The following is an 11,354-nucleotide window of genomic DNA, read 5'->3' as shown; positions in this document are numbered from 1 at the left end:
CCCCCCCCCCCCCCTTCTATTGAAGACAACTCACCACAAATCCACTCAACCACTTGCCAGACACCTTACAAAGTCGACTCAAAAGGTGTTACTTCTCGATGAAGCTAAAGGTCTGTTTTTGTCTCGAGCATTTCCCTCAATGACAATGTGTCAACATCGCATTTAATGCATGACAGGTACCATCATGACTCTAGCCCAGATAGTCTTCATGACTCATCGTACCACATGGGCCCTACCATGCTGCCAGTCTCTTCCCATTTAATGCCAAAATGACCTTCCCTCCACTCGCTAAGTGACACATGTAAAGCAAGAGCTGACGTGGCCACTAGCTCATTCTTCGCTATCGTCTTTCTGCTCTCGGTCAAAGTCACCAATTTACCCTTGCCACCTTAGTATAAATACATGTACTATTTCAACTTGGACGGGGGACTGGATTCTGGATTCTGGTAAATCCGCTAAAATTGTAAATCATACTACACACACAAGAATTACAACAATTCTTTAAAACCTCACTCAAGTTCATCAGCTAACTTGATCCTCAGAGGTACAACGGGGGAACCAAACTCTACCCTCTTACGAATTTCTACTTGTGAAGATTTTTCAGATACCCCAATTCAAGAACTAAACATAAAGTTAGGGAAGAAAGCGGCTCATTCATCAATCCTCAACAAATTCGTCCAAACACTGACATAATTGATTGTGTGATCACTAGAACATCAACATACTGCATTTTGAACTTGCCTCTCTCTAAGTTTTAATACATTTAATTTGATTAATATATACTTAAAATTAGAAATCATGTTTACTCCTGTATACTTAAGAAATGATCCAAGTTTTAATATATTTGATTTAGAAATCATATCTACTCCTCTATACCTAAAGGATGATCCAAATTTAATACATTTGATTTGTTTTACTGTTTATAATACAGTAAAATTATAGCATGAATACTAACTTCAAGTAGAAAAACAGATTTGATTCACTATTTATGATACCGTAAATTATTGTAGCATAAACATGACTCCTAGTGTAGAGGTGCAAATCTAAATTACTGTAGCACAAACAATGATTTTTTAGATCTCATCTATTCCTTTATATAAATTGGAGGATCAAAGATTAATTGTTCATGCTATAATAAATTGAACAGAGGATTTAACACTATAGCGGATCACACATTACACATACAAAATGAGCGGTTGGCTTCAAAATTCAAAGATTCAAAATTCAAAGATTCAAAATTCAAATACAACTAAGATAATGAAATATTCTATTCTCCCTCCAAATTCATGATACATTTACATTCAAACTTCACTCGAGAAAACATCTCTCACTACATTAGGAAAAAATATTGTAGCCGCCAGTATGCAAAAATAGCGCAGCAGCCAACCAGGAGTCCATTCAACCCAAAAAAGAGCGAAGAAAGGAAACCAAGGAGAGAGCAGTAGCCAGAAGCAATACAAAACAACACGATGGCATAAAAAAGAAAGAAAGCAGCAGCAAGAAAAAGACGAAGAAGAAGAAGAGAAAGAAAAACTAGAAGAAATAGCAGAGAACTTACCTAGCCCTTGAGAGGAAAGGAAAGGAAGCCAATAGCAGCTGCTGCAGCCCTTGAGAGGAAAAGGAAGTTGAAAAAAGCAGCTTTGAACCCTAAACTCAGATTTGATACAAAGAAATTTTCAAACAGGTATCAGTTTTAAACGTTCTATAAATTTTCAAACAGGTACCATCCACAAGGCGCAGAGAGCTGAGGGGACAGCGATCATCATGTCCATTGGAACCGTGAACCCTCCCAATGTCGTCGCTCAGAATGGTTATGCTGACTTCTACTTTCGAGTCACCAACAATGAGGACAAGATTGATCTTAAGAACAAGTTCGATCTCATTTGTGAGACCCCTCTTTCTATCTTTAAAGATTCGGTTCTTTGCAGTTTCATCGATTTTTCTATTTACACATAATGCTTGATTTTGCAGGTAGAAAAACAATGATAAAAAAGAAATACTTATACCACAACGAGGAGTTACTGAAGAAGTACCCGAACATATGTTCCTTCGATGCACCTTCCCTCAACGATAGACGTGACATTTGCATACGCGAGGTACCAAAACTCGGGAAACAAGCGACACTCAAAGCCCTGGAAGAATGGGGAAGGGACAAGTCCCTGATCACCCATCTGATAATGTGCACCTCCTCCTGTGTCGACATGCCCAGCACCGACGTCCAGATCGCCAAACTCCTTGACCTCCGACCCGATGTCAAGTTCTACATGGTCTACATGCAGGGTCGGCCCTGGGGTAAGCCCACCAAGCCCCAGGCTGGGGCAACCCAGGGCCGGGGGGAAACCAAACCTCGGAGCAGCTTCCCCTGTTTGCTCCCCTCCTCAACGAACCACAGACAATCAACCAGGCTCAAGAGAGCGGAGGAGCAGTCTGCAGCCGCCGTGGGTGCTGCTGTTGTCACTCCCTTCGCCCTCACACACGACGGAGCTGCACAGAAACACATGATTGAGAGGAGGGCTAAGGCCCAACAAGCCTTCTTGCCTGCGATAGCCATCATTATTGTTGTTGTTGTTTGGTTAAGAGAGGAAAGTGGGAGGAGGTATTAATAATAGAAGGAGCGTTAATGGAGTGCATTAGCTGTGGTTGTAGAAGAAGAGGGGAGAGGGTTTTCCTTCTGGGGTTTGGTGAGGCGAAGTTGATGATCAACAGGTGTAGGTAGGGGACTAGGGGTGTGGGTGCAATGATGGGTTGGAGTGGTTGGGGCCTGGGTTGGAGCCCATCTTTCAAGAAGCCTTTCTGTTTTTGTTGTTTCCTCCATTTTATCTCCATTTGTTTATTTGTTGGGTAATTAGTGGGTGTTGTGAGAAGAAAGAGAAATAGAACAGACGTGTGTTTTGAGGTTGGAAGTTATGATGAATGATGCATAGGGTGTGTGAAGTTTCTAGTGCCAAGCATATGACCAGCTTGACTAGTTCTAATGTGTAGGGGGGTGAGTGCGGTGGGATATTTTACCAAATGCAACCAAACCTCGGATACGCATGAACATAGGGGGATGAATCGAAGGAGGGGAGGTTGTCATGGAGGGGAGATCGCGTAGGGTAACCCAGTGGGAGGAGTCGAAGGAGGGAAGGTCATCGTGGAGGGGAGGTTGTTGTAGGGCAACCCAGGGCCGGGCTAGGGCTAGGGCAACCCAAACCTTGGGGCCGGCCCTATCTACTTGCAAGGTTGTTTGCCGGTGGCACGGTGCTTCGCTACGCAAAGGACCTGGTGTAGACGTCAAAAAATGCTTACAGACATCCAAATACCACTCAAGACAAAGAAAAGGTGATAAACATCAGTATCTAAGTCATGGGAGATCATACAAGCCCAAAGGAAGCAAAAGGATCTATGAATCAACACAAAACAATGTGAATTCACAGAACAATGCAAACTACAGCGTGTGGGCGCGGCAGTACATGGTGTCGCGGCTGAAGCGCGGCAACCCATAGTGCCGCGGCCAAGGCGCGGCAACTCATGGTACCACGGCCATTATAGGGGATGCTACAGCAGTTATAATACAGTTATCTGATGATTATTGAAGCCCACGTGACAGCCTATTAGAGATAAAACGTGTGCTGACGTGGACAGGCAGTTAAACCACGAAAAAGGTGGTTAAAGGTCGTGGGAGAACAGTTTCAAACACGTATGAACGTGGGTGTAACTGCCCCTTTAGCCGCGGCAGTGTCGACTGCCGCGCCCTTTGGCCGCGACAGTGTCGACTGTCGCGCCCTTTAGCCGCGACAGCATCAGCTGCCGCGCCTAAAGAGGCAGTTGTTGATCAGCTATTTCTTCAGTTATCGTCTAAGGAGGCTATAAATACCCCCCCTATGGCCATCATTGACATGGGCAGAGCATTTTCAGAGCAGATTAGAGCAGAGGGCCTTGAGTTTTGATGAATTAGAGTAAGAAAGAGAGTCTTCCTTCTTCACAAACATCCTCAAGAAGTTTCTGGTGATTCCTCGAGATCTAAGCTCTGACTTGATCTTTAGAAGAGTGAATATCTTACATCAATAATATATTCGCTTCAAATTCTTACTTCGATAAACGAAGGAAGAATCATTAAACCCCTCACAGTTCAATCAGAATCTGTGATTTGGTGGTCCACGAGTCAAAGCGCTCCCGGCACAGGCAAAGATCCCACGCAAGCAGCGATCCGAACAACGATCCTGCGTTTGTTTCTAAAAAGTTATAATTTTCCTTTTGTTGTGTAAAAGAAGTCTTATAAAAAGACTATTTCTTTTGAATTTGTTGTAATCGACTAAAAGAAGTCTTATAAAAAGACTATTTCTTTTGAATTTGTTGTAATCGACCGAAGATATAATAAATTCTATGACAAAGTCAACTTTTGACGAAAACAAGCTGGCGACCACAGTGGGAGTCAACGGTCTCGCTGTCGAGCCTGTCGTGTCGCAGCCAATCATCAAGATTCTAGTTGAATCCATGGTCGAATACGAATTCGACCAAACCAAGTTTGAGGAATATCTCTCATCATCCTCTCGCAAGTACAAGAGGATCTCACAATTGAGGAAGAGTTGCATGCCAAAGAAGGCACAAAATGAAGACTCTCGCTTGATTGTTGCCGAGAATTTCATTCGCAACACCTCTGCCGACGGAGGAATGGACTATTGTCAAAAGGACTCGTTCGACCCTCAAAGAACGCATACAAAAACATCGTGTAAACGCTGCTCATGTCCGAACTCTCCTACAACAAAAACGAGAAAGGAGGAAGAAAACGGTGACCAAAGAACCACCGAAACTCTGCCAAGTTTGGATTCCAAAGTCTGGACTTATGCAAAATCAGCATTCAGAGCCCGTTAAGACTCCATACCCGCAAGGGGGTGGTTTTAAACGTGCGACTCCTGACATAACCTTGGATCGCTCAAAGACAAAAATAAATTGTCCTGAGAATGCCAACAAGGTTTTACACCCCCAAAAGAAGACGCATTCACCAAATGATATCGTCATACCTGGGAGGTCATGCCAACAGACAATACGATTTTTTATCAATCATATTGATGAATCGTATTATCAAGTTGGGGTTGTGAATAATTTTCGAAAGAGAGTTATTCGAGGAATAAACTCTCATTTTTCTTGTGCGCGACTCGTTAAAACAGCATCATCAGAATGTGACTGTTTTAAACAAGAAGCCATCCCACGAAGAGTCTCTGTATTGTCGAAGCCTAAGCCGAGACCGAGACATTTCCGCAAAAGAAAATCAGCTGCCCAAGATGATGAATTCCCTGAAGTCACCATCAACGTGGCTGATAAAAGAAGGTCTAAGTGGCATTCAAGTGACTCAAATCCCGACTTTTCCCCGAGAGGAAAAGTCAATCCAAGAATTGCTCAAAGGATGTCTCGACTCCAATTAGGAGCCATCAGACGAAGAGATTACAAAAGAATGCAAGAAGGAATGTCCTCGGATGATGAATTCTCGGACACTTGTTCTGCAATCGCTTCTGATGATACAATGTCTAGTACAGGACAAACCAGAGAAGTACTCGCGATCACCTCTGATCAATTTGCTCAAATGCTTCAAGAAGCTCTAACGAAGCAACGTGAAGAAATTAGAGCTGAGATGAAGACAGAGTTAGGGTTAGCTATTCAACAAATGAGAGAGTTGCTAACTCAACAACCTCAACCTCCTGAGTCCAGTCAGCGAGCTGAATCCAGCCACCACACTCGGAATGTTGTAGATGACAGTGATCCAGAAGTGGATGAAGTTATTATGGCTGATACACCTCCCAATAGCAATAACGCTGGGGGTGGTTTAGCACATCCTCCCAATAACGATATTGGGGATGGTTCGATGACACCTTTTGCAGGGGGTGGTCTAACTCATTCTCCTCAACGTCCTTCGAATAAAGACATAGACGACAACGAGAAAATGAAAGAGCTTGAAAACAAAGTCAATGCTTTGATGACGGCTCAAGAAGTTAAGAAGACGGGTATTCCATGTCCCTATCCAAGGGAATGGAATTCAATACCATACCCGGTGAAGTTCAATCTGATTAACTTCACACCGTTTGAGGGGAAGAGTTCGCCGATTCAGCACTTGATTTATTTCAAGTCTCATTTGGGCATGATCTCTGGAAACGAGGCTTTAATGGTCCGGTCATTCGTTGGCACCCTTCGCGGATCCGCCTTCGATTGGTACCGACGGCTCAAGCCAGGGAGCATCAATTGCTGGGATGACATAGAAAGTTTGTTCCTCAGCAACTTCTTCGATGATGACACCGAAGTGTCAATCGGAACCCTTCTGGATGAAAAACAAAAAGACGGGGAGTCAGTCGACAATTTTGTCAAGCGCTTCCGTAACAAGGCAATGAATTGCAGAGATCCTGTTACAGAAGAGTTCATCCTGCAAACATGCCATAATAATCTCTCCATCGATGTCTTGGAAGCTCTGGGGGTCGTGCCATCCACAACTTGGAAGGAGTTAAAATCTCGGGGTGAACAAGCTGAGCACTTTCTTAAAAGAAAGAAAGCTGAGAGAGGCCAACCAATGACATCTGCAATCGTTGAGAATGCGACTCTCGATCCGAGGTTTCAAAAGGAATATTCTTTCGAAGATGATGAAGCTCCCGAAGAGTATACGAGTATAAACTGCTCCTCGATACTCCAACAGGTATATGAGTCTAAACTATTTCCTTTCTTTCACGGGAAGTTCCTAGAGAATGCCATGCATGGTACTTTTAAGGATAACCCGATCATACAGCTAAACATAATGATAAACCCAGTTCGCAAGAAAATCTGGGGGTGGATGGTTCATGTAATGGAAGTTCCCAAAAGAATACTATATGTAATTTTCTTAGGGATAACCCGATCATTACAAACAAAGTGATAAACACTACATCCCCACGGTGATTTACGAATACTCTTTTGCTGAGGTAAGATTCGATCACTTCGTTGGATCAATCTTCCCTCACAAAATTCTCTCATGGTCAAACCTTTAAACAGTTAGGATCAAAGCCAAAATCCCCTCTCGATTCCTTCCATGAACGAGAGGTCCACAAATTGAATAATCAAACCTTTAAACAGTCAGGAGCGCCTCAAAACTCCTACTTGGTCAAACCTTAACCAAAATCCCCTTTCGATTCATTTCATGAACGAGAGGTCCACTTTGAATTGAATAATCAAACCCTATGACAGTCATGATTATTCAAACCAGTCCAGATCCTTTAAGTGGAGACCCCACTTTGAGTTTCTTTTGCACCAGGAGATAGAATATAAAATTCTTCCTCTCCATCATCGGGTTTATCTCTACCAACAAACAAGAGAATATAAAAATTTTTCTCTCCATCATCGGGTTCATCTCTACCAACAAACAAGAGACCAGGAGACAGAATATAAAATTCTTCCTCTCCATCATCGGGTTCATCTCTACCAACAAACAAGAGATTAGGAGACAGAATATAAAATTCTTCCTCTCCATCATCGGGTTCATCTCTACCAACAAACAAGAGACCAGGAGATAGAATATAAAATTCTTCCTCTCCATCATCGGGTTCATCTCTACCAACAAATAAGAGACCAGGAGACAGAATATAAAATTCTTCCTCTCTGATTTTGGGTTCATCTCTACCAACAAACAAGAGACCAGGAGATAGAATATAAAATTCTTCCTCTCCATCATCGGGTTCATCTCTACCAACAAACAAGAGACCAGGAGATAGAATATAAAATTCTTCCTCTCCGATTCCGGGTTCATCTCTACCAACAAACAAGAGACCAGGAGATAGAATATAAAATTCTTCCTCTCCGATTTCGGGTTCATCTCTACCAACAAACAAGAGACCAGAATACTCCAATAGGTATACGAGTCTAAACTATTTCCCTAATCTCAACAGGAAGTTTCTGGAGAATATTACTCAAAATATTCTTAAGAATAACCTGATTACCTCCTAACGGGTATATGAGGTTAAACTATTTCCCGAATACTCCAATGGAGCATATGAGTATAAACTATTTCTCCATTCTTCGACGGCAGTTCAAATTCAAGACTTCGACAACGGCCACATGATAAACGCAGCACCGGAGGGATTTTAGCTATTCTACAAAGTACTGAATAAGCCAAAAGATAAAGAAGTCAAGGATTGAAGCCATCCATAGAGTATGTTACGCAACTTCCTCAACAAAGTACTGAAGAAATTGCAAGGAAAACTTATCATATCCAAAGTGTCCCAGACTCCTCTTCAAAATGATGAGTCTGTGATACTTTGGAGGGGGTATCTGTAGATGTTAAAAAATGCTTACAGACATCCAAATACCACTCAAGACAAAGAGAAGGTGATAAACATCAGTATCTAAGTCATGGGAGATCATACAAGCCCAAAGGAAGCAAAAGGATCTGTGAATCAACATAAAACAATGTGAATTCACAGAACAATGCAAACTACAGCGTGTGGGCGCGGCAGCTCATGGTGCCGCGGCTACAGCGCGGCAGCTCATAGTGCCGCGGCTAAGACGCGGCAGTTCATAGTGCCTGAACGTGGGTGTAACTGCCCCTTTAGCCGCGGCAGTGTCGACTGCCGCGCCCTTTAGCCGCGACAGCATTAACTGCCGCGCCTAAAGAGGCAGTTGTTGATCAGCTATTTCTTCAGTTATCGTCTAAGGAGGCTATAAATACCCCCATATGGCCATCATTGACATGGGCAGAGCATTTCCAGAGCAGATTAGAGCAGAGAGCCTTGAGTTTTGATGAATTAGAGCAAGAAAGAGAGTCTTCCTTCTTCACAAACATCCTCAAGAAGTTTCTGGTGATTCCTAGAGATCTAAGCTCTGACTTGATCTTTAGAAGAGTGAATATCTTACATCGATAAGATATTCGCTTCAAATTCTTACTTCGATAAACGAAGGAAGAATCATTAAACCCCTCACGGTTCAATCAGAATCTGTGATTTGGTGGTCCACGAGTCAAAGCGCTCCCGGCACAGGCAAAGATCCCACGCAAGCAGCGATCTAAACAACGATCCTGCGTTTGTTTCTAAAAAGTTATAATTTTCCTTTTGTTGTGTAAAAGAAGTCTTATAAAAAGACTATTTCTTTTGAATTTGTTGTAATCGACCGAAGATATAATGAATTCCATGACAAAGTCAACTTTTGACGAAAACACCTGGCTGAGAACAACAAGGACGCACACGCGCTAGCATGTGGTGTGTGTGGAGCTCACCCTGATATGATTCCGCGGTCCCAATGAGGACCACCTCGATAATGGCATAGGAAACATGTTGTTTGGGGACGGGGCATCAACATTAGTTGTTGGTTCAGACCCGATAAAAGGAGTTGAGAAGCAATATTCAAGATTGTGTCCGTCAATCAGAGGATAATTTGGAATAGTGAAGAGGCGATCCAACTGCACCTGATGGAGGAAGGTCTGACGTTTCACCTGGGAAAGAATGGTCCTCAGCTGATAGCGGACGAGATCGAGTAGTGTTTGGTCGATGCTTTCAGGCTAGTGGGAGCATCCTCTGATTTGAACTCTCTATTATGGATTCCACACCCCGGTGCAGGGCGATACTTGATCAGCTCAAGAGAAAACTGAACCTTCAACCTGAAAAGTTTCGGGCGGCACGACACGTGCTGTGGGAATATGGAAACATGGTCAGCAGTTGCGTGCTGTGCATACTGGATGTGATGAGGAGGAGGTCATTGGCGGAAGGGCTAGCAACTACTGGAGAGGGGCTTGCATGGGGTGTGCTGCTGGGGTTCGGACCTGGCGTGACGGTTGAGACTGTCATGCTCCACAGCATTCCTATATGAGAATATGATATTTGGAGTTAGCTCGGAACTAAATAAAACTAGCGTTAAGACCGCGCCTTGCTGCAGGTATTGTTTACCGAGTTATATCTATCGCTAAACTAATAACATGATTTTTATATATAATATTCATAAAAACTTCGACCATAGTTTTTTTACTACTATTTACAGAGTGAATTTCCAAACCCGTTAACAAAAGAATATACCAATTAGAAATATTTATCAATTTTCTATAAAAGAGCCAAAAAAATTTATATTTGTGAAATGTACGATAAAGGTTATGTTCATCATGTGCAAGAACAAAAAAAAAAAGATATGAACAATATTTTCAAGATTAAAAAAATATTACTTAGGCTTGAATAGTGGATAAATGGCGAAAATTTTACTCTAGCAGTAGATCATGTTTAAGATTCAAAAAAAAAAAATACCTGTAGCATGAATAATATTTAAGGGAAAAAATATTTACCAAACAGTCTGGCTAAGACGGATAATATTACTGTAACATGAATAGTAAATTTAGTATTATGGCTTATATTGTAGCAAGAATAGTATTTACTGTATCGTAGATAATAATTTTAAGGTTTTGCTTCTAAGTTAGAATTAGTATATGTTTGAAGTAAAGCGTTTGTCAATTTCAAGGTCCTCATCAGTTTGAGGAGCGGATTAACCATTCCCAATTGTTATGTATTGCATCATATCGGGGATCAGGATGAGTCTAGATTGAGTCATTTTATTAAGTCATTTGGTGTTGTTTGGTATTAGTTGACCGAGTCTATTTGTATTAGTTAGGTGAAATGGGTTTGAACGAAGCCTACCTGGTGCACCTACTATGTGCCCAAAGTGGCCTAGTGATCAACGTTTGAGCCCTTGACTTAGAAGGCCAAGAGTTAATCTGTGTCTATGACATGTCTATCCATAGTTTCTAATTATTAGGCATTGCAGTATAGGGCTGTCCATCCGGGCCGGCCCGGCCCGGCCCGGCCCGGAAAACCGGGCCCGGGCCGGGCAAAACCCAAGCCCGGACCCGGGCCCGGGTGGTCCGGGCCGGGTCCGGGCCCGGGCCCGGGCCTGAGCGGGCCGGACACCGGGCCGGCCCGGTTTGTTTTTTTTTTTAAATTTTGTTTTTTTTTATTTTTTTAAATTTTAACAAAACCATAAATTATAAATTATTATAAAAAATGTCATAAATTTTATTAATAACTTGAAATGAAATGACATAAATTACAAGTACAAAAAATGATAAAAATAACTTCTTTATTAATAATCGGTAAATCCTTTACAAGTATAAATTTATTTCGAAATTCGTCGCATCACAATAGATGAGTACATCCCAACTAGGTTGGCACCTACTCACCCATATCACTATCATTTGCAACTTTTTTCGAAATAATTTAATTCAAATTTAAAGCTAAGAAATAAAAATTACAATTTTATGAATATTATCTAATCATTATATCTATCTGCTAGTCCCAACTCTTCAAATTTATCTTCAATCATAGCAATCCGTTCGATGCCTTGTGTTCGCTTCTCGTATCTCCACCAATCCTGTAAGCACATCACCG

At 42.1% G+C, this 11,354-nt stretch overlaps 1 pseudogene; it reads left to right on the top strand.

Annotated features, from left to right (window-relative positions):
- LOC109834930 lies at positions 170 to 9,795 on the top strand (annotated as a pseudogene).

Source organism: Asparagus officinalis, chromosome 3 (assembly GCF_001876935.1).
Source record: "Asparagus officinalis chromosome 3, Aspof.V1, whole genome shotgun sequence".
NCBI lineage: Eukaryota > Viridiplantae > Streptophyta > Magnoliopsida > Asparagales > Asparagaceae > Asparagus > Asparagus officinalis.
The sequence above is the reverse complement of the archived record's forward strand: the minus strand, read 5'-3'. Positions and strand labels throughout refer to the sequence as shown.